Below are 24784 nucleotides of genomic sequence, written 5' to 3'. Positions count from 1 at the left end.
AGTACATCAAGACCGTACCTCAGGCCTCTGTTAAAATCAGATTCTCTTCCTGATTTTATAGAAAAGCCACCAAACAGCCTAGCTGCACTACCAGCATTGCCAAAAAGGACATCTGCTGCTTTGATGGGCAAGATACAGTTCAGAGCAGTATGAAATCTGTACAGCTTGTCAGGAGGCAAGGAGCTGACAGCATTTTGTTGACACATTCCCTCAAAGTAGTGCACAGACTTATAGATTTGATTTTAAAATACTTTGCATTTGAAAGTTGCCAAGTGATAACAACATGTCACAGACGCTGAAACTCCATCTTATCTGTTTCTCATCTGCTTGAGCCAATGAGGAGTCTAGATTAGATTTTTTTTAGGTTTTTTTTTCAATTGTGATGGCAGGGTAATTACTTAAGTTTATCCACTGGAGCAGGATGCTGTCCAAGTAAAGCTGTTTTACAGATTGAGTGGCTACATCTGGTAACACGTTAGATCAAAACCCTAAAATCACATTAAACTATTTTTCTCTACTATCTTTTAGCTCCTCATTTAAGACACTACATTAAAAAACAGACCATACATCTTAGATACAATACTGAAACTATTGTCACCAATCATCTCTGGATTTCTCTAATAGATCTTCAAGCCTGAGCCTACATTTTTGATGTGACTGGGATTTTTGCCATTTCTATGTCACTGGAGTGGGAACAGACTTGGACTTGGTTGGCTACAATGATGATTATAATGAATGATAATTTCTAGTAGGCAGCCTAGGTGAGCAGGGAAGGCTGTCACATTTCTTTATGTACTTGACGCTGCACTGAGAAATTACTATTGCTGCATGAGCTGACTGAAAGCAAGCTTGATAAAAGGAAACATCAAAGTAAATCCAAACTCTTTGAATATTCTCCCACTTCTCCTCCCTCTTCAACAGCTTGCTTAACCCCTCTAACTCAACTTGTAGAGCACAGCCTTTCCCAGCCCCAACACCCCTGCAATTTTCCAAACCATTCCCACTGTTTGTCTTTAATTCTGAAAATGGAGTACGAAACTAGTTAGAGGATTCATAAGGGACAGGGCATAAATACTGGAGCCAAGATTTATCTTTATTAGCAGCACTTTCTGGGAAAGTTGTTGTGCACCCAGAAATCCCAACTCTTCAAGTATTGCTGGTCAGTGTTTCAAGACTACTGGGTCCCTCCAAGTTCCCTACTTGGAACCATTACGGTTTAAGGCCACAAAATCCCTTTTGCCTTTAAGTATTTTAAAGAAAACCCAACATAAGCACATCACTTTTGCTTCACACATTTTCCAGATCTTGATTTCATACTACCTCCATTGATTTTTTGACTGAGAGGAGAAACCAAACGAAGGATCTGATTCCTTCTTCATCACAAAGTCCCAGCAGGAGAAATACGGCATTCATTTTTAGGAAGGCCTTTGCTGAAAGGCTTTTATCCTTCTGAGTATATAAAAAAATCCCTTCTCAGAGAACACAGATAAAATTTCAAAAGCAGCAGCATTGGCTTCTCAGACAATAATGAGCACCCCTCCGGCTGCCCCAGGAATGCATAGCCTGCTACAGACTTGTGGCATGTGGCAAAGCTGAGTACAAACATCTTCCAGATCGAAAACCTGTGGCTGAACAACTTAGAGTTAAATGGCGGTGTCCTGAGAAAGCAAAAAGCTTTATAGTGTTGGAGAACCTCCCTTGCTGCCAAAGCACAATGATGAGGTTGTTGAAAAAAAAAAGAGGAGAAACAAAGCAACATTATCAAGCATTTAACGAACAGCAGGCTAAGAAAGTTACTCCTGCTTGCACTTTTACCTTACTAATTCCTTTATCTGTTTATCCTAGTGACTCTATAACGTGGCAAGGCATAAGTGACAAAAATCACTAAGTTAGAACTTGGTATTTGGGAGGATGTGTTAAATGTTGCAGCCTTTCAGCAATGGCCAGGCTTAGGTCCCTAGGGAAGATGAAATTCTGTTTTCTCTAGTCACACTTCTACAAGCCCCACACAATTGCAGCAGGATCAATCTTGAGGTAAGAAGAGCATCAGTTGGCCAAGATGGTGGCAAGAGCAAGTAGAAGGTGCTGAGAGTTGCAGAGGATATCCCCAGCCGTGGGCTCAGCAAACTGCTGCCACCCCGGCTCCAGGCCCCAGAGCAGGGTCAGACTCCACCACTCTGCTTTAGGATCACAGAATCATCAAGGCTGGAAAGAGCAGTAGGATCATCTAGTCCAACCATCAACTCATCACTACCATGCAAGCTTTCTGCCTGCCCAGAACTCAGCTCTTTCAGTGATGTACCAAGTGATTTGTTACCTGCTGTAGATACTACCTGAGCCCTGGAGCAGTTCAAGTACACTTCTTCATCATTCTGTCTGGTCAGCATCCAGGATTCCAAGTTTGGCTCCCATCCACTTCTCCTGACTGGTGATGCTGGTCATGATGATTTGCTCTGGGTGAGAGAGGTGGGATCGATGTCCAACATGCTAGCTGCCATTTTATCCCCCCTCATTTTTATTTTCACATAACCTCTGACTTCAAGATTCCCTCAGTGAAATATGATGCATTTTCTTGAAGTCTAGAGACTTCAAAAGTCTAGAGATATTCCACAGGTAAATGTGAAATAAATGTGAACTCCGATTCAAAAGTAATGCTCATTCTTACTCATAAGAACTTATAAACCCTCCATCATTATATGATCCTCTATTTTTATATAATTACACGAGTAGGGATGTAACAACACTTAGAGTTAACCAGAGGATTTGAAGCCTAAGGACTACTGCACTGCTGCTTGACTGAGCACTTTAAAGAACTATTTTCAAAAGTGTTTGTTATACTGGTCTCACTAGAATGGGAGACATGGTGATAAAATTTCCATTGTGCTTAAAGGCATCGGTAATCAGTCAACAGGATAGAAGAACAAGAAATTGCAGTTTTAAGCAACATATCTTAGTTATTGTTCATCATCTTTAATGCAAACTTTGTGCAAGAAAGGACATGCAGTTTTGGTATCACAAACTATCATGGAGTTGCAGAAGTACAAAATAAACGCCTAGTAACTCAATCAATTTTAAGTTAAATAACCCTGTGTCTTTAAAAAATACTAACTACATTTAGTAAAAATATCATTCAAAGTCTGACTATGCCATAGTGCTCAGAATTGGGTGAATTATTTTAAAATTGGGTGAATTTTTATGCATGAGTCATAGAATCCCTGCAAATCAAAGCTAGCTATGGAAACGGTGACATAGCTACAGTAGCATTTCTGTTTCATCACTGCCATAACGAGCTTTAATTATTTCACACTTCAACTGATTTGCACATGATGTTCATGATCCTAGCAGCCACAAAAAGTAACACATGAGGAACGATGAGACTCCATCCTCATAACTGGATGTCTTTAAGCCAGAGGAACAACCAAAAACCCTTAGGAATCTCTTAAGCCTTAGCACTGTTTTCCTGCTCAATATTAACAATTCTTACCAGGTTCAATCTCATGATTTCTCGATATGCTTTTTTAATAGGATGTACCCATGCTGAGGCTTGAGCTCAATTAGCTGTCCAGATCTACATTTACTGAACTCTCGGAATTGGTGTTACTGAAAGTGGAAGCAGGCAGACAGCGGAACCCCAATTTGAAGTTGAACGATGAACAGAAAACAGAAAGAGAAGATGCTTCCCATTACATTAGGCATATTGGAAACAGAAGAATTACTGCGCACACACACACTATGGAAATGATCAGTTACTCTACTTAGTTTTAAAAAATTGTCTTTGTAAAACAAATCATTATATTTGCATAGAATCACGCTGCCACATGAAAATAAATTATATTTTCTGCTTGCGTTTCTGTTGCAGATTTAATTGATGTAACAGTGCAGAAAACTGAGACAAAATTTTATTTCTTCTGCCTTTTAATTACCATCTGCTAACATAAGATTACATTTCTTAAAGTGACTGGGTCTACCTGCCAGATGAATTTTTCGCCTGATTTCCTCAAGCTCTGGCAGCTGCCTTCATTATTGGTGAAAGTGGCATGGCAAAGCTAGCATGAAAAATGAGGCTAAGCACCTGTCACTTCATTTTTCTGCAAAGAAATAAAGAAAATACATGTAACTCAATGCTCTGCACCATCTATACTCAGCAACAACTTGCTGCAAAAAGAATAAAGCATCAGTTTGTTCTTGCATACAGTAAGAATCATGACATGTAATGGAGTTCCAGAAAGCTACACGTTTAAGATAATCAGAAAAGATAAAACTCCAGACAAAAAGCTACAAGGAAATAAAGACAAGGATGCATAAGAATCCCCCCCTCCATAATTGCTGAATTTCTTCTGTGAATGTAACACCCTCTACGCATGTGCTGTTTGGGTGTAAGAGCTTAACCAGAGAACTTCACCTAACAACTGACACAGTTGAGACTCATTAATTTTCTTTACAGTAAAAAGAGCCTCTCAATAACAGTGAATCAGCCAGGCACTAAGCCACTCTAATCGCACCCTGGTTACACAAATGTTTGGATACCTTCATGTTTTCTAGAATTTGCCCTCATGGAAGATGGCCAACTTTTGGTGTATCTGAAGCCAATGCATGCCAGGAAGGTGACCTTCTCAGCAGATCCAGCTATTCCAGGATCCTTTGAAACCTGTCAGCTTTCATGCACAGGAGAATGCACCTGACAAGAACCCAAGGAAGGAAACTGTGGAGGAGAGCAAAGAAAAAGGCATTAAAAAAATGCATTACAACAGCTTGTTTATATCAATTTTTCTGCTTCATAACAAATTAAGAATGGTTATGTCAGCTGTTCTTTTCCAACAGCAGATTAATGAGTTCAGCATGCCTTAAGCAGTGTCATTGCAGTTAAGCTACAAGAGGGCTCAATGAGAAGTTGCATCCCAAGTTACCCAGGACCACAGAGTTGAGGGTGAGCACTTAGTACTGTGTTATACTCTAGGCACTTCTCGTTGTACAGATCTTCAGCAGCAGCTCTAATTGCCAGGGAGGAACAGAAGTGGATCTATGAGCTAATTCTTTTAGGTGAGTGAAAAAAATAAGATGAAATACAGGTAGATTCTGTGATGGCTTGAGTTTTCAGATGCAGAAGTTTGCTTGTAAAAAATCACAAAGGGACTATGATGCAAGTATGAGGAAATGCTTGTAAAGAATTTTCAGAGCACTTCTTCCCATCAAAAAGACTCACTGCTCCTGTTTTAATTGGTATTACAGTACCTCATTTTCCAGCAGCGGCATTAAGACACCAGGCTTTATATTCTGGAGATATTTGGGCCAGTTTCACACTGTTACCGTACTCATCCTTTAATCCAAATGATCCACGGGAATATGAGTTACCAACCTTGTACAAAAAGTCTGAAGTTTTACCTGAAATTCTTCCAAAATAGTCATTCTCTGAGATTCAGTTTTTCTACAAAACTGAAGTAGTCCCATTTTTCTTTGGACACGTGCATGTTCATTTCCAAAGATGGATTTTTCCCCTTTGCTTTGCCAAAAGAAAGATTTAGTAGGGAAAATCATAGAAAGATCTGCAATTGAAGTCATGCTGGAATAAAGAATTTATGGGAAAAATATATACATTATTCCACCCATGTTTATAGAAGGATAATTGAATTTCTTTGCATGAGAGACTTTGAAAAAATGCATTTTAGTATCTAGGAGGAAGCACAAAAAGCTTTATTGTTTTAATTCTTTTTAAAGACATTTCTAATTTTTATGAGACTAAGACTGAAATAATGCATTAATTATTAGCATATTTTCAAAGAAATCATTAGCAGTATATTTTAGCTTTTATAGCAGTGGAGAGTTCAAATCAGGGTCAGATAACAGTAACATTATGTGGGTTGTTACTAACTTCATTTTTATTGCAGTCTTTTATAATTATCGTGTTAAAATCCACGTTCAAACATCCACAAAGGAGGAAAGGATTATGTTTCCAAGTGCCACAGCACAGTGATCTCATCCACACTGGGAACATCACACATTTGGATATGCCATGTCAAGGCCTTGATATTGCATGTCTTACACAAGACAGGATTTGGTCAGTATTTTGGGTGAAAAACTGGCAGATATATATGTCACAAAATAGAGAACTGGTAGTTCAGTAGGTGGCACTCTTCCCTTGGAGTTGATACCATACCAAAGCACCAGCACATTATTAGCACCACAGACATTAAATGATGAAGTAGGTATTGAAGGGAGACCTTTAATTGCACAAGGTCGAAGATCCCAAAGAGTCTTTTGTTTTTGATCATCACAGCCCACATTTCCTCCTGACACTTCCATGCGGTAAAGAATTGTGTAGTTTGTGCAGTCCGATGCTGCAGGCAACAAAAGGGTTGAGTTCCCACGAAGAGTGACATCTGCAGTTCAGGTTGCTCAAACCAGGACAGTACTATCACACATCTCCTAGAGTATGGAACCACTTTTGAAGCTTCATCAACTCTTTCATCTAGAAAGAACTGAAAAGAGAATTTTGTCACAGCTTTTCCTTAGGAGTGAATATCTCCTTAATCTTCACGTGTAAAGCAACAAACTTAAAGGACAGTCATTTAAATCTGGAGTCTTTAAGGAAAAGTAGCTTAAAAACATAACATGTTTACTTTATTCCATTTAGAGGAAATAATCAAGTACAGCAAAACTCTGATACGTGTAAGTATTATTTGGAGGCTCTACTACATCTATGTTTAGGCAAGAGAAACTCTACAGCATTTATCTGCAACACACAGTGCGATAAACATGCACCAAATGAAAGTATGGTGAAAAATTAGATGAAGTTATTACTAGAATATCCAGAACAATTTTCTGAAGCATATACAGCATCAATTTCTATTTTTTTATCATTATTTTTTAAATTTATGTCCACCATGATCTCCCAGTCATAAAAAGTAAAACAAACCACAACATGCCTCCTAAGTGTTAAGGCCTAGAATTTTGGTTTGTTCCTTTTTGTGTTTTGAAAATTCTTTTTTATGTTTTAAAGATTTAGTTCTCAAAGCAGACTCCAGTGTCAACATTTACCCCAGTCTTAACTACAGCTATCCCTATTCCACACACCATGGAACAAAACTCCAATTTCTCCCACTTCCACCCTGTTCACCCTGCTTGGCTTTCATTATGCTCTAGTAAACCATTTCTTTGTGATTGCTCTACCCTAATATTGGCCAAGGATCACTGCAAGACTACAGTGTTCCCTAAGTAAGATAAATGATGCCTTCCATATTTCTATGGGAATACGGCTTGGATCTTGGACTAGCAATGCAAGGGAACAGAAAGCCAAGGTTTTGCTTTCCCCAGAATACAGGTAAGACATTCTTAATTTTTTTTTTTTTTTTTTTTCTGGATGACAAGAAACTCAAGACTTTGTTACTTTGAGTTATATTAGAGGGCATTCTTACTTGAGCATCAGATGCTGTATCACCACTTGCTCTAACCAAGTTCCTCAACGACAAGAACTGACAAAGTATTTCAAAGAGACACCAAGAAAAAATCTGACCAATTTTCTGATGTGTCTCAGGTGCAGATCCTTTGGGTTGTACAGGGAATATACAGATATATTTGCAGAATGTGCTGACAGTACAGTATGAATATCAAAAAGCTGAGGAGGTCTTTAAGTCATTTGCTGTCCATATGAAACATCATTAGCTAGTATCAACCCAATCTTTCCCAGAGAAATCAATATTAGACTATGTGCTAAGTTCATATTTTATTAACTACCCTGTAGAGCAGTAAGCACATGTATTCATCTAAGATCAACTATTTAAAGTAATTTAAAGGTGATGAAATCTTTTAGATATAAAACCTCTCTCAGAATAGAATCGTAGGGAAAAGACCTCTAAGATCACGTAGCCCAATCACTAATCCACCTTCACCGTGTCCACTGACCACATCCCTCAGTGCCACATCTCCACAGTTCTTGAACACCTCCAGGGACAGTGAACCCATCAGCTCCCTGGGCAGCTGTGCCAGTGTCTGACCACTCTTTCAGAGAAGATTTTCCTAATATCCAACCTGAGATAGAATGCAAGCTTGCCCAGTTAATCTGAGAGGATAGCATTTCAAACATTTTCTACTTTTGTAGCATATGTAACAATGAAAAAGCAGAAAACAATGCTTACTTACGCCTCTTTATAGGGAAAATTTGCATCACAGCTCAGTACTATATGTAAAAGAATAGTCCATCTCAAGCAGCACAGCTATAAAACTTCAAGTAGCAAACTGCATTTAGTGGACTGCTGGGAGGTCTGTGTAAACAATTATAATTTATGTCAGAATTTATCTTAAGGGTCGTTATGTTTTTGTAGTATAATGATGTCAAATGGTTTGACTTCTTTTATTACTAGGTAATATATTAGCAATACTTAAAAACTAGTTATATTATAGTTCTGTGACAAATTCATCTCTGGAAAAAAACAACACAATGATCTAAGATTTCCTGTCAGTTCATTTATATAAAGGCACTTTAGGAGTAAAACAACTTCTGTAATTCAGACTCATAGCATTCTACACTGCATATTAAGGTGCATATCAAAATTTTGCAGAAAACTATATGCAGATGTTACACATCTCATCAAATCAGAGTGAAGTTACCTTCTAAAGGCAAATCTTTTCAGAGCCGAGCAGAGGTCAGCAAAGACCAACCAACCAGCTGGCAGTTTCTGTAGCAGGGCTTCCCTCCTCTCCATCAGAGGGATTTGTTTACTCATTGCTCACAACAGATTGACTGCATCTCATCAGACATCTTGTTTTACTTCTAAAAATTCTGTTGATCTGGGTGAGAGAACTTCAGACTTTCTTCTAGAATTAACATAACTGTGCCTAAAACAACAAACTAGAGATGCAATTACATTAATATAATTACAATCATAGCATAATTACTCAGGTTACAGTAGGAAGCAATGAGTCTTTTTAAATCTCTTCTTCATTATACCATTTTCTCTATCCCTAAGTTCTCTCACCATTTCCTTCACTAGCTCTTTCTCCTCGCAACCTTAACATGTCCTTAACTACCCAATCACCACTTTATTTCTCATTGACTAACTCTAAACATCAATGGAAGTGATATCCTTTTTCCAGATGTTGTTCCCCTCACCTTGAGTCACTTGTCTAGTATAAAAATAATAAAAAAAAGTGGATTATTCTCTCTTCTAAGGCAGCATTGATTGTTTAGTCTGTCCTTCCCAAACCTTTCCAACGATCTGCCTTTGATGCTGTCCTCAAAGAGCAAACTGCATTTGAAGCTTTTTTCTATTTTCTGGTGTTGTATCTTCATTTTTCATTGCTTAAGGCTCTGCACTTTCAACTATACATTTTTTCCCCCCAGTCTATGCTTGTTTCAGCCTGGTCCATCAATTTCATGCAATTAATGTACATGTATTGTAGTCCTCAACTTACGTTTGGTTTACAATAGAAGTTTTGTGTATTTAGCTAAGGTAGGTCAGGAAGGTGATGCTAACGTATATCGACTTTTCTTAGAATATTTCAAAGGTAGAATATTCTTCCAGATTCTGCCACTACCACCTTCATACTAAGAACTCAGTTCTACTTCTTGACTACAGTTCATCAGGCTCAGATCTTATCAAAATCCATTAAATCCCATGACAGGAAACTCTTGCTTTGTTTTTGCAGCGCTAGATACTGCAGATTAAGAGAAATGAAGAAAGTACCATGTCCTCGATGAAAGTGAAACAATCTGAGAGTAAACGCTGCCTCCAGGATACATAGTCATCTTACCACACTCATATACTGATTTTTCTCCTCACTTCCCTGCCAGAAGGCTTATGATTATTTCAAAGAATCATAGAATGGCTTAGGTTGGAAGGGATCACCCAGTCCCAACCCCCTGCCACGGGCTGGTTGCCACCCACCAGCTCAGGCTGCCCAGGGCCACATCCAACCCAGCCTTGAGCACCTCCAGGGATGAGGCATCCGCTTATCTACACAATCTATGCCAGTGCATATTTCCATATTGTCACTATGACCATTGCTCAGACCAGGATTAATTTTGTCTAAAATGAACCTTAAAAGCTTCCTTTCATTTTTTTTCTTCATTCATACAGTTTAATCATGCTCTCCCTTCAAAGTTCCTCAGCAGGAATTCTCAGTTCGTCATCGGGCAGAGGCTATCATACTGTTTTTACCCTTCCATCCTCATATTATTCCTCTTGTAACAAATTTAGAAGCATGCTGTTCAATCCTGATAGTACAAATTCCTATAATTCAAAATATTATTTAGCACAAAGTAGCACCACAGTATATACAGAAAGCTTTATTTTTCTACTGCTGACTTTTAATACAAGCTAACATTAATACAAACCTTTTCCATATGCCTTTCAGATCAGAATTGCTGTGTATTTTATACTACTACTGCTTTTAATTTGCAGTTCTGTCTTCTCTCACTCAAACCCAACCTCTGCCTTGCTTGCTATCTATATGCAAGTCACTATACGCAGTTCTGTAAAGCATTATCTCATTATTCTGTCTCTCACTATTGAGCATTTTCAGACCCTCCGTGTGAAAGATGAAACATAAAAATAAATTGAATTGGAATACATGATGCTATGTCCTGAACTTAAACAGACTATACTCACAGTGCATATGTAATTTGACAGCTACAGGCTATGCTTTCATGATATACACCAAAAGGATTTATGCAAGTGATTTAAAGTTCTGACCATTCTGGATAGTCTGACCTGGACATTAAACTCATGGTTGTGTAATCCCAAGTTGTTGTTAACCAATTTGACAAAGAAAAATTATTCTGATTACTACTTACCAGAGTCAACCTTCAAAGTCCAGCGCTTCTGTAAATGTTCTTCCCCTGCCTATGATGCTTTGGTAGCAGCTCTGGCAGCTGCCTTCATCAATACAACATGAGAAAGCATGGCTAAAACATATAGATTTCTGCCAGACAAAGTCAACACCAAGATGTTTTGGAGAATTTCTAAACAGAAAAGCTGTGTAGTACGGAGCTCTGGGCGTTGACTTTGATCAAGCTGGGCTAAGGAAGGGAAGAAATGCTATAATTTCCATTTTCAAGAACAGCAGAGAGGAAAGAACTGAAAATGAAACTCGACATAAGGAAAAGGCAAAGTGCCATCTGACAGTCTCAAATAATCCACAAAAATCTTTTTTTTCTTCCAATTAGCATTTCAACTTGTTTAAAATAAGGACATAAAGATAAAAGAAACTATATGCATCTGATTCTTTTAAAAGTGATTACTCGAATATTGTAAGAACAGAAAGTATTACATCCTACATCAATATTAAAAATTTAAGATATATAGTTTCTCTTTGAGGAAAGGCAGTAAAAGAATACATCATAAGAAGTCATTCCAATGGCTCTAAATTTAGCTCTCTCTGCGCAAAAGCTGTGGTTTTGCAATTACATCTCTCCATGTGTTTTTTAAACACAGAAGTAAACAGTCATGAAGAATAAATAATGAACATGTCCCACCTTATTTATTCCTAGAGTTAGGAATAAAGAAACCATTACGATCTGAATCCATCTGATCAGAATTAAATGAGAAATGGCTAATAAAGATTTTATTTTTTTTAATTAAATAACGAAAACAAACATTGAAGTGGGTAAGATCGTAAACCATGGCCAAATAAGACTCAAATACCAACAAAGTCTTCTGTGAATGCTCAGTTCTACAGCATACCTTTCCCTGTAGTGGCTATAATAGTGATTTAATTACGAATCTGTTTATTAGTCTGCAAAAAATTCAAGCCCTGATATCCACATTAGTTCTTGAGTAGAGCAATCATTATTTTGACTGCGGTATAGCTCAGACACATGGCCACACAGAGATTTTTTATTTTTAAACACTTTGAAGAAACAATATTCAGAAAGCCTTTATATGTTCCTTAGTAGAGCTGCAGCTGTACTGTATTTCCCAAAGCCAATCAGCCTCACAAGTCTAATGACATGCTGTGCATGATCTGCTGTGCTGTTTCACCAAGAAGCATAACTGAGAGTTCTTCTACTTGAAGGTTTAGATTGTAAAGTAAGGGATATTTTTACACGGGAAAAAACACTTGTTTCCACCTTCTTACTCAGTACAGCATCAGAAAACTGTGTTATGTTTTCATTTTTTTTCCCCTCCAGATTTCAGTAACATAATATTGGTAAAGCTGTCTAATAACATCGGAAGAACTTAGCTGAGAGCAAAAGCCATTTTGAAGTGGATTCAATCCTTTCATTGAACCTCCAGTAAAAACAATTTAACTGGGGTAAAACTTCACATTTTACCTCAAGCCTTCATTTAAACATTATTTACCCACAAGTGCAGATCTGAACCTCCTTGTAGCTTATACTGAACAATCCAAAATCAAATAAATATTAAAAAAAACAAAACAGATTGTATATGGGCTGGAAAGTAGAAATATTCTAGGAATATTTATTGTAATTATCAGCCAATTTTATATTTCAATGATCTAGTTTTAAATCAGGGAGACGCGTAAAACATGCTATAAAAAAGCAATTCCATTTATTCCACTAATAAGTTGCAACCTGTTTCTGTTTTACAAGAGTGCACATAAATGGATTCAGTTAGCATAAATTACGTATGCATGCCTGAATGTTCATGAACCATTCCTAATGGCTTCAGGTTATTGAAAATCTGATACTCCAAAAGTTATCCATAAGTGTATATGTATAGAAGCAGAACATTCAGCCCTGTGCCTTGTCTGTTTCTGCTTAAGAGCATCTAGGAAAAAAAAAAAAATTTAAAACTTCAGTTCTGGCCCTGCAAATGGGTGGTCTTTTAGCTTGCCCTAGGGCTGCTTTGAGCAAGATGGGATCCTCCTTCAGAGCCATGAGCACCACTGAGACTCATCCTGCCTGCTGGATTTCCATAACCATCTGACAGCTTCCCAGGGAGATGAAAGGCTTTGAGGACATTTAGATAAGGAGGAAAGATGGTCTGGGGAAGGAACATGATAAAAGAGCACTGTGCTGCTTGGACGAGTTATATTGAAATACACTTGGGAGTTGTAAATAATGAAGCACAACCTGAACTATGTAGTTTCTAGACACAATATATTAGTATTATCATCTCCCTTTTAAAAATTCTGGGTCATTTATTTGGTAGCCTGAGTGCTGAAAAGAGGTAGTTTAAAAATCCACCTCTGCAATGAATGCTCAAGAAAACATATACATATTCCTGGTGCTCTCCAATCCGTTGGCAGGTAACTGCAGCTTTAGGGTTTTACTCTGTGCTGCACACACCTTTCTCACAGCTTGGCCATGGGTAAGGTCTACAGAGCTGCTCTCCTCTCCAAGAAGCAGATTGACAAAGTCTTCACAAGTAGCCTGAACATGGGGAATACTCGACCTGGAGTCACAGCCTCCTCTTTACCTTTTGATAGTTGTTTGGATGAACAGCAGTGTTTTCTCAAAGTTAAAAATCGCCCACACAATCTCAAACAACAACGAATACAGACGGACTCAACAACTGCCAAACAAGCAATTCCCATTACAGTCCTCCCTGTACTCTCAAAGAACTCAACCATGGGCAGTGTCCCACTTCTAGAACGCTTCCTGTGAAGGAGATGTTTTCTTAGTGTTTGTCCACATACTAGCAAACAATTATCTCTTGAGAAAAGGAATACCAATGCAGAACAGACTATTGTAAGCAATACACTTCCTTTAAAACACAATAGTCACATTCCTTTATTTAAAAGGAGACGAAGCAATCAAAAAAAACACAAAACAAATCAAAAAAACACACCCTTGATTCTAACACACATCTTGTCACAGGCTGAAGCAGAAATATGAAAGACCAGTGAGGAATTTGAATTATGCAAAAGAAGATTTGTTTGACTGGTGTGTGGGTGTGACAAACAGGACAGCAGAAACACCACAGACGAGCAGATTTTTAGAAAGAAAATCCAGATGCACACTGGGCAAATGTGGGATGCGGCCCTGAGAGAAGCCCAGACAGTGCTGTCGGGTCTGAGTACCAGCTGAAAACAATCTCCTGTCGTTTGATCCTCCTATGCTCAAAGGAAAGGTGCTTGGCACATCTCTGTAAGTAAACAGGATTACACGAAAGACATTTGTCTCTAACATTGAATTCTCCTAACTGTAATGAACTGGTCAGACTAAACTCCTGAATACTAAAACCCAGTTGCAATTGTTTTTGGTAAAGTCTTAGAGAGTTCTCATTAACAACAGGTGTGTCCAGGTAATTCGATGGTCACTGTGTTTTAGTAGTTCAAAAATAAAGTTTCAAATTACAGTTTTTACCTGGAAGCATTAAAAACACATTCCAAAAGTAACCATAAGGTTTGATAACCCATTACACTAAATAACATTTCTGGGGTCTAATCCATGCTGAAGACTCAAGACATACAATCGCTTCCCCAAAAACCTGCACTGCAAATAACTGCCAGCTGTGGGTTATGCTAACTGCAGTATTAAGTATCAAGAACTTTAACACAAGATCACAGTCCTAATCAACAAGCTATGTATGTTTAATGTATTTCTACCAGTCTAAAGCGAGGGGTTGGAACCTGCTGATCCTTGAGGTCCTTCCCAACCCAAGCCATTCTATGATTCTATGATCTCATTTATTTGAGGAACTTGGATGAAGGACAGATCCAGAGCTATACTCTAAGACACAACCCGTGATGCCTCTAGGTAACATGATGGATTAGACAGCAGAATTCTGAATTTATTCATCATTTTACATGAAAAAAGCAAGATTATTTAAGGCTATGGACTTCAATTGATAGGCCAACTAACTAGCAAAATATGCTGGCACAGGTGTTTTGTTGTATGAAGAACAAATAATTGTATTGCAACATCTTAAAGAATGAAGACAAGCAAGAAGACTGATATCAACAATGCTTACTCCTGGGAGAAGACTAAACTCTGCATGTTTTCAGACACAAAATACGTGACCTGCTCCAGCAGGAGAATTGGACTAGATGATCTTTTAAGGTCCCTTCCAATCCTTGGCTTTCTGTGATTCCGTGACCAAGTCACCAGCCACTGCAACGCCAGCTCCAGCAGGTTATGAGCAGGACATGACAGGCAACGCCCAGCTGTATGATGCCTAAGGTGTGCCTAATTCATTTCCAGTCCCCAACTGGACTCATGTTCAGGTGCTCTCATGGACAGATAAGTATCCTGGCTAATTTGTTTCTGTGTTAAATCGCATGTGCGTATTGACCAATGGCAAGAGAAGCAGCCCTGCCCACACTGTGTCTACCTTACCTGATGGGTAGGCAGGTTCTGAGCTGGACTCTATGCCATGCAGCTGCACACATTCCCTTCTTTTTTCTCAGCTTCATATTTCTGTTTGGCTCTGTTGACTCTGTGGATATGGAACCAACTCTTCTGCCAGTTTTAATGGATTTCACCCTGGAATCAATAGAAAAATGCCCATCTATAATAGCTACTAATTTAGTTCCTAATCTGTATTATGCCAGACGGGAAGTTTCCTTGGCTCTCTTTGAGGGAAACAGTAAGAAACACAGAAATGAAAAGGGGTAAGATTTATCTAGGAGGTGGCAGCAGCTAAACTGCTTCGGCTAATGCAGCTGCTGACATTTCCAGCCATTCAGTGTATTCCTCCCTAGGGAGAATAAAGCTGAAAGAAACTACTTAATATGAAACTACTGGATGTCCATTAAAAATCATTCTAGTGGTAAAGATGAAGAGGCTCATTGGCAAAATACCCCATGTATAAATCTAAAAACAACATTAAAAGCCATCCAAAAAACCAGCAGTTAAATAGATTCTTTCACACCGAGAACCAGCAGTACGGGAGACTAAAATGGATTCTGTAGGAAAAAAAATTACTTTTGATTTAAACCACTGATAAAGAGATTTCCCAGTCAACGTCTGTGTAATGCTAAAGAGAATGATTTTCTTTCTTTTCTTTTTTTTGCACTAAACCTCAAGAGATGTTAGAAATATGATTCAAAGTATGGCTTTAGAAGCAGAATTCAAAGAATTTGGGGGGATGGTAGATCACTTTCTTATATTATACCACCTGTTATGAAGGATAACAAAGAAAAAAGAGCTTTACTCTAATGAAGGATGGGATTTAAATGTTCTCTCTACTCAAGCAATGTTGAAATTCTGGGGGGTAACAATACCTGATGCAAGGGAACCTTATTAAGGAATTAATGGAGCCATGGTGATTTACACTGAAAAAAAAGTTTCCTTTAAGTAAACTATGAAAGACGATAGGCAGTCTTAAGGAAGGAAGCTTTGTGAGGTAGAAGTCAATGGTTCTATCTTATTCTAAGGAAAGGGAACACAGCAGACGTCTCCCTCAATATGACACTGTATAGTGATTTTGGCTGGGTTGGAGTTAATTTTCTTCATAGTCACTTGTATGGTGCAATGAATGGGAATTAGCAGCAAATCTGTAATCCCGCACCTTAACGAACATGACACTTCTGTGCGGTAACTTCTCGGGATCCAAATCAAGGCCAATGCTTCAGAGCTCCAGGCTGTGCACAAAAGCAGCAAATCCGATCCCCCAGGGCTCCAGCTGTGCAAGCATACCTATGATCCGGTCTTTCTTGGAGCTCAGCACTGGGAAGGGGAAACACTTCATGGAATATGAATGGGAAAGTGCTCCCTAGAAATCCTCTTCTCTCTTCAAAGCAGATACATCAATTGAATTCCTAATTAATGTATTATTTCCCATCTAGACAACATAAATTCAAGCCAAGTTCCCAATTTAAACAAATTTTCAAAGTGCATGTTACCTGCTGACCTCTATTTAAGTCTTCTACATATATAGTCAGGTGATTAGATCTAACACTTCTATTTCATATTCATTTCTTCTGCTCACCACCTCTGTAACTGGATAGACAATCAAATGATTTACCTCATTTTAAAAGCTGGAAAGGTAAGTCTTTTACCTTGTTATATAAGCCTAAAATGAAAAGCTGAAAGACAAAAAAAAAAATTAAGTGAGGATCTCTGTCAACCTCTGTGAATGCCATTTAAGAAAACTGAACAGAAAATAGATACACATGGAGAAGAGGATAAGGAAAACATTTCAATTCATTTTCAGCAAATCTGGTTTTCAACTTTTCTGTTGAAATGAAAGCACAAGTGGCAACAACTCCATGCCTACGCTTGTTATTGCCTACTCAAGAATCAAGTGCTCTTTCAGTCAAGACTTGATTGTTGGAAAGAAAATAAACTGTCAACTGGTGAGGCTTATTAACAAGCTGGAAAGTGAGAAAGATTTGCTTGCTGCCACTAGTTTGCGGATTGCATCAAAATGGCTTTTAGAAGCACTTTTTTTTTTTTTTTTTTTTTTTTGCTGTAAGGCTTGAAGTAGTTCTCTTACAGGAAAAACATGTAACCAATGCAACCAGGTCAGAGTCGAAGAGCACCCCAGATTGGTTTTTTTTGTTGTTGTTGTTGTTGTTGTTGTTGTTGTTTTCTTTTTTAAGAGTTCTCACCTCTGTAACTGAGACTGCACAGCCCAACAGAGGAAAAAAAAAAATGAGATTCAAGAAACTTTAGTTCTTTCAGCTCTGTCAGTGACCAGTTTTTACATCATAGGAAATTTGCTTGGGTTTTCCATTCTTCAGCTTTCCCATCTGTAAGACATGGCTGATATTACACTTCTAATGACACACCAGGAGGTCTTAGATGCCGTCTGTTTACACAAGCCAACTTGCAATAAATCAGTTTGGCATTTCATCCAACCTCAAGTTCTCTATCCCCTGCAAACTGCCTCTGAGCTGTAGCCCCTTTCCATCCTCTGGGCAGCAGTTGCTCTTTGCTTTTCACAGCACGTAGAAGGGGACAAATGAAGATTTTTTTCCCCTTCACAGCTTTTCACATATCACACTTTTGCAGCACTAGAAAAATGCTATGAGAGTCCCTGATTTTCCTAACGTTCTGCAGCTTTAAAGGCTCTGCAAGGTTTTCCTACATATTCAGAAAAGACTGTACAAGAAGTGCTTACTTCAGTTGGGCAGCTTTTCAAGATTTTCAAAAGTGAATGCTAAATGCGAGTGTTAAATAATCTCTAGGTGTGACCCGTACAGAGCTGGAAGAAGCTGGGGAGTGAACACTCACCCAAAACCAAAATGAATAAAACAGCAATCATTTAAATAAACAATTAAAAAATAATTTTAAAAAAAATCAGTTTCCATAGGAAACACAATCCTGTTCCTGCACAGCGAGCCTGTACAAGTGGTTGTCTCCGTGTTAACAAAATGAAAGGAATGAAAGAAAAAAAGTACAGGTAGCGCCTGAAGTAATTTGTGAAACAACATGACTAGTCTCAGTAATCACCTTTGTTACCTTTTAAAAATAAAAGCCTCCAATCACTGATATTTATCCTGCATGAATGCAGATCAAAGAGGTGTGCAGAAGACATCAGAACCAGCATCCTCTTGCAGTGTCAGCTCACAGCATCCAGTTTCAGAGGAACTAAGCTGAAGAGGAAAGTGGTAAAAGAAGAGGGGAATGGGTATAATCCCAGAATGAAGAAACATTCACTTGATGTCTGAATCAGAGCTGGTCAGGGAATTCCAACAGGGCATGTTTTTTTGGGAAGTGCCAATTCATTGAATTAAGAGCAAATCATAGCAACATACCTACTTCAAAGAACCTCTACTCAGCAAAAAAACAGACACAGATAGAAGAGCGCCTGATTTCCAGCCAGGGTACCTCTCTACAGTGCTGTAAAAGCTTAGGCTTCCGTGGCCCCAAACTCTAGGATTGCTCTATTCTGCAAATAGCACTTCCCTTTTAGATCCCATAGGTCTCAGGTCGAACACCAGGAGGCTGGGTGCCCAGAGCTTCCTGTTGATATAAGATTCACTCATGCCAAGTAACAATAGACTATATTGATTCCTCAAGGATTCTCATGTTTTCCAGACCCCTGGGATATGTAGCTGGCATCAAGGGGAAGTCTGACAGAGTCAGAAGAGCTAATTGTTACTTTGAAAAAAAGTAAAATATTTTGACTTTTACTACTTACGTTTTTAAGACATTGAAATCCCCTTCCACCTCAACAGGAATGTCAAATTTTGCATATTTTTCTAAGTTGCTGGTAAACAACCCCTTAAACGCACCAGTAAATAAATCTATATGAGTCCAGGTTTGCATGAGCAATTCTCCAGAAGGATTCACAAGGTCTGCTAGAAATAAAACTTTATTGACAGAACTCTTAATTTGCACCAGTAGGATTACTAACCCAGATGTATTAAACACACATAGGGAAGAGCAGATATTCCCTAACAAATTACTCTCAGAGTAAATGCCATCCAAACTTTAACTTAAAGATCAGTTTGCATGCTGAAGGTTAAACAAAAGCTTCTTGGCCTGCTAGCAACTGTCACACAAATATGAAATTCTTTGTAGGGTAAGCCCTAGAGAAACTACAGAATGCTTACAGCATCCCACTGTGTTTACTGCTTGGTTCTGGCCCTCTCAGCACTACTTCAGCAGGAGACTACAAATATTGCTATTCTAAAGAAGTCAGAGCAATGGGGGCTGGAGCAAAAACTATTTTGAGTGATGTGACTAATAACTCCAAAAAGATAGTGGCAATTCCATTACATTAATTGCTAGCAGAACAGCTTTCAATGAGAACTATACACAGGGGTCTACATATTAGTTAATAATTTTCCAAGGTTATACTAACACTTAAAAGAAACCTTCCAGATAATTAAAGGTAATTGACCTAGGGTCAGTATTCTTATTAAACAGCTACAGAAAAAGAAAGGCAGAAAAATCATTTGCGTAGACTGAATTAATATACATATAACAGGAGCCAGTAGCAACATAAGATGATATGTAGAACACAATTCAGGAGAGCACGCTGGGAAATAAGACACAAAGTTTTACCGCCAGATTTAGTCCAGCAGGTTGTTTTTTATGCAAGAGATTAAATAACATTACAAACAAAAGAATAATATCATACGTAGAAATTAGAATTCTTACAGCTAAATTGCATCTAGGCTGCTGCACAGATACTTAATGCAGACCTTCCTTGGGTGATTCAACAAGAAGCAAGCCATACAGTGGTTTGGAGAAAAGATTCATTTATCCTGGTATCTTGTCTCTGATAACAGCCAGAATGGATACTTAAGGGAAGGACATGAACACAAGCAAGTATATGGTATGCCCTGCAAACACTAAGCAGACCTGCAGTTTAGATACTTCCTCTGAACTGCAGGCTGGCCCCACATCAGTGTCTTTAATGGGTCTTTATGAACTGTTCTTCTCTGAGTTTATCTAATCACTTTAAGAAACCATTTATATTTTGTTATCTGCAACATCCTGTAGCAATGGCTTCCATAATTTAAGTGCTGCCTAGTCACTTCACTTGGTTTTTTGTCTAGTGAGAAATAATAAATAATCACTATATTTTCACTTTCTACACATCACTCCTGACTTCACGACTCCAATACGCCCTGCTTCCTCTCATTAGTCACCTTTTCTCAAAACTGGGAAGACCTAGCTTACTGAATCTCTCACACTGAAGCCATCCCATCCCTCTGATCAAGTCACCTTTTGCACCTCAACAGCTTCCATCCCATCATTCTTGAGATGGGACAGCTGGAATTGCACAGAGTATTCAAAATGGGCCTGCGCCATTTATTTTATTCTGAAGAGAACACTAAGGACATCATGCATAACCTCTAATGTATTTTATAACATGCCCCTATTGCCCCTATTCAGCTGGCACAGTATCTCTTGATCTTCACACGTTCTGCCCTCAGCACAGCTCTGTGCTTTCCATTATCTGATGGCAACACATTTTTCTGTCTCCCCAATTTCTTTTGGCTTCTGATATCAGACAGCAAGTGTCTCACTCCATCTCCCTACAGAACCGGAGGACTTAATGGCACATTTCCCTATATCCAATACTTCATTTATTTCCCATGTTAATCCACTGCATAACATTTATTGTTGCTTTCCTTTATCCTGCCCCTCTCTCCTTATTGAGCAGCTAAAGCCAGAGTTTCAGCTTCAGAAACATTATCTGCACACTTTTCAGGCCTTCTAAGTCAAGTTTTTGTACATCCGATACCACAAGGCATTTTGCCTAAAGAAGAAATGCTGAGTAAGACTTGTTCGGATGCAGCTATACAAGTTAGACCCCCAAATTGTGAGTTTAGCTCTCAATTAATAACTACTCACAACCACATGAGCAAAGCAAAGTCACCCTCAGGAGAAGATCCATCTATTGCAAGGGTCAAATTACCTTTGGAGATATTCATATCTCATCGACTATACTGAGAATCCAGGACACTTAACGATCCTAAATTTAACATCTCAGTTAAGTGAGATGATGCTGGGAATTTGCATTTCTAGGACAAAACAGTCTGGGGTTAGATGGAAACAGAACAGCAGCTAAATATCCAAACCTGACTACCTCCACCTCAATACCCTTGACTCTATAAGCGAAGATTTTAAACCACCTTTTCCTAAGTAGATTTTACATAGCTGAAGTCAAGCCATGGAGAAAGTGCAGTACTCATTGTGCCAAGCAAAATTCCCAGGGTGTCGTTTTCTGCTGGGAATGATTGCCAAATGGGACAATTCATTGAAACTTCAGCTATCATGTTTCCCCGTTATTCCTACAAACTTTAGCAAGATGTGCATTTCAAAACAGCCTAGTTCGTATCCAAAACGCTTCCTCATGACATGTATTTTCACCAGCACACATTTGGAGCTCCAAGAATAAGCAGCAAAGCCACCAGCATCTGCTAGCTCTCCTCTTCCCCCCCCCCCCCCCCCCCCCCTAAATATTGCACAGTTCCTACATTTTAATTTCATTTCTTTTCTTGGTTTCTCAGTCTTCCAGTGTTACCTTAATGCAATTGCCTAGCTGTTAGCAGAACGCTTGCTGCCAACTGTTTCCTTGAACTAGCCTCATGCTTCAGATCGACACAATAAAACCAAACCTCAATGCTCTCTCTCTCAGAAAAAAGATGCAGAGACCAATTGGCTCCTATTAGCATTTGTTTCATTTTTATTTTCTTTTTTTTTTTTTCCATTATGACTGTAAACCAAAATAAACCAAGCAAAGGGAGTGAAACCACAAACAGCTATGTTCATGTAAGGCTTCAGAGGAAGCAGCCAAGATGCAGGATTCAGTTTCTAAGCAAGGGAGCCTAATCTTTCAACCATGTCTTGTGATACCTGAGAATGTATTTGATTGCAAAATTTTATCTCTGGATCTAGAGTATCAGTTGTTACAGATACTGTGGCTCCATATAAAAATACAATCAGGGAGGCAGGGAAAGGAAGAAAAGAAGCCCATGCTGGTCAGGGCAGGAGATGGGGGGCTCAACGCTGCAGTACAACAGTACTCAGCAAAACTTAAAATCATGCAAACTAGATTGATCATCCAAAAAGCTTCCAGGCAGATACTACATGAAAATGCTTACTTCTTCTGCATTTTGGATACGAGGGTGAACAATCACTTTGCCTAGCTACTCTAGGACTACCCTTATCCATCTGGTAGTTGTTTACATTGCAGATCTTTCCATTATTGTGAGCTACACTGGATTCACTCAAAGATAATTACCATACATCCCAAAACAAAATTAAAAAACAAACAGAAAACTCTTAATGTTTACCCATGTTCCTTTTCCAAATTGATTTAGTTAATTTTTTATTCTACTATTGCTTTTCGCCGAAGGGAATTTGTACTAGAAATGTGCTAGAATCAGGGCTGAATAATTCAGTTTATTCACAGAGAAACAATTGCAGCACGAGCTTCCCCAGTACACCGATCCCATGAAGACCCCTCTTGGTGCACCTTTATCTGCCCTGTTCGCAGTAACAACAAATGGCAGTTCTTGTGAGAAGTGCAAACATTTACTAGAATTTATTTCAGACAGATCGCATCATGCTGTGCATTGAAAGAAAGGCAGCATTGCTGGAAAGCTCTATTATGTAAGCACTACCAAGCCAATTATATATTTATTAATGTTGTCGTGTCATCAGGCATAAAGGAAGAAAAGTTTCTCGCTCACTTGCAAAGACATTATTTGCTTTGCTAACTAAACCACTGCTGCACTGGCATTTATTTTAGAATAACAAGTATGGTTAGAAGAGAAACATGGAAGTGTGACTGCAGAGTTTCCCTGTTAGGATGCTGAACGCTGAGGCTAAATGCCAGAGAATTAAGACAGTACACGCTCACAGTACAGGCCACTGCTAGGACACCTCTGAACTATTGGTCAGTGCTTTTTTATAAAGCTTGTAATCAAAGTAATCAAATCTGTGGCTGTTTTTTTTTGTTTGCTTTTTTTTTTTTTTTTGAAGTGGTTTTATTAACTGTAGAAAAAGAATTTCACGCAGCAATTCTCAGTGCAAATTTTTCCCTAGTGCCTATATGTGTCCTGTACACAATCTCTGGATTCATACCATCATGCTGACCAAGAGACACTACACACAGAGCAAAGGAGTGGTTAGTGAGTTTTTGTTTTCCCTCTCAGTAAGTACATTATTATTATTATCAATAATGAGACAAAAACATCATCACCCTTTCATTCCAGTTTGGAATATTCAACAACTTGGCAGAGTAATGCCACATAGCAAAGTATGCTATTCCATTGGTCTTTCTGCCTTGTCCTATGCCATCACTGATAGCCTCTCATTTTGAAGCATTTGTTTTGTAACTCAGCCTTTAAAAGGACTCTCCTTGTTATTACTCCCTCTGTCCCCAGGTCCCACTTTACCCAAATCTCATGAAATCATGTTCTTTTCCCTCAACTTTTCTTGACAGGTTGACAACATTTTAACCTGCTTACCTACTGGGTAACAAAATGTATTCTGCCTGCTTGCACTTTCTAAAGGGGTATTTGTGTGAAGAAACAGAGTCAGATAGCATCTTCTGAAACTTCTGTTCACGTGGGCATGTGTATAAGAGGTTCCTTTCTTTCTTCACAGATTTCCTCTGATCACAACATATCTGGCTATATAGATTTGAGCATGGCTTGACAGGTTTCCTCCAAATCAGTTCTGCTCAACATCTCATCCCTCCCAGAACCAGCCCAGCTCATCTCTCAGTACTCTGAGCCCTTCTGGGCGATGTCTGGAGGTCTGACTGTGATGCACTGCCCTCACCAACTCAGTCCTCTCCCAGCAGCACACATCACTAGACAAAAGCTGAACTCTTGGCTGAAACCAGAAATCTGTTTTCAACTCCCTTCCCATATCTACCCCCATCAAGATACTGACTCAAGTATACTTGGATTAAACACAGATTTGAAAAAGCAGCTCAAAAAGATCTAATGAAAAATGTGACTTTTTGCACAACCTGTTAATTTTTGCTGTCTTTATGTTAAAAGCTTTTCACAAATGGCTGAACTCCAAGAAGTACAAAAATCCAACACTAGAAGGTATGTAGGGAGAGCACAAGAGATTATAAAAAGATTTATAATTGAGAAGGTAAATGTGTCCATTCACCAGACAGACTAGGCTTGCAGATGAAAGAGTCTTACTAAAATAATTGAAAAATGTAAGCAGCACGATCGAGTTTGGAGCAGATCTTTGGACACACTCTGCAATGATTACAGCCATGGAACTGTGCCAGCCATAACAATAACTGAAGTCAGATGAGGGATGCATGCAGACAGCCCTGCTCGTACAGTCTGGCTCTTGCACACTGCACTGATATTCGTTCTGATCTCAGCGGGAAAGCATGTGTTTGCAGAGCTGGCTTGGGCTGCTTTAAGTTAAACTCTTTATTAAATCTTCTAGTTGGCAGTAGTCAGCAACAACTTTCAAGCATGCTAAAAAAGTTTATTTTTG

At 38.7% G+C, this 24784-nt stretch overlaps 1 long non-coding RNA gene across 8 annotated transcripts in view; it reads right to left on the bottom strand.

Annotated features, from left to right (window-relative positions):
- Positions 1 to 1768: 1768 nt before the first annotated feature.
- LOC101749170 overlaps positions 1769 to 24784 on the bottom strand; it is a 57842-nt gene continuing 34826 nt past the window's right edge. The window contains exons 6-14 of one of the 8 annotated variants that reach the window (XR_005862834.2): positions 18308 to 18441; positions 16869 to 16929; positions 16413 to 16570; positions 15239 to 15385; positions 8605 to 8845; positions 8137 to 8258; positions 4528 to 6476; positions 3969 to 4088; positions 1769 to 2453 (exon numbers count right to left, since the gene is read on the bottom strand). This is a non-coding gene — a long non-coding RNA (uncharacterized LOC101749170). Of the gene's footprint in view, positions 2454 to 3968; positions 4089 to 4527; positions 6477 to 8136; positions 8259 to 8604; positions 8846 to 15238; positions 15386 to 16412; positions 16930 to 18307; positions 18442 to 24784 lie in introns of those variants that run through there. The other 7 variants (XR_005862833.2, XR_006931071.1, XR_005862829.2 and 4 more) reach the window with 7 other exon arrangements.

This window comes from Gallus gallus, chromosome 10 (assembly GCF_016699485.2).
Source record: "Gallus gallus isolate bGalGal1 chromosome 10, bGalGal1.mat.broiler.GRCg7b, whole genome shotgun sequence".
NCBI classification, from domain to species: domain Eukaryota; kingdom Metazoa; phylum Chordata; class Aves; order Galliformes; family Phasianidae; genus Gallus; species Gallus gallus.
This window is presented reverse-complemented; position numbering and strand designations above follow the sequence as displayed.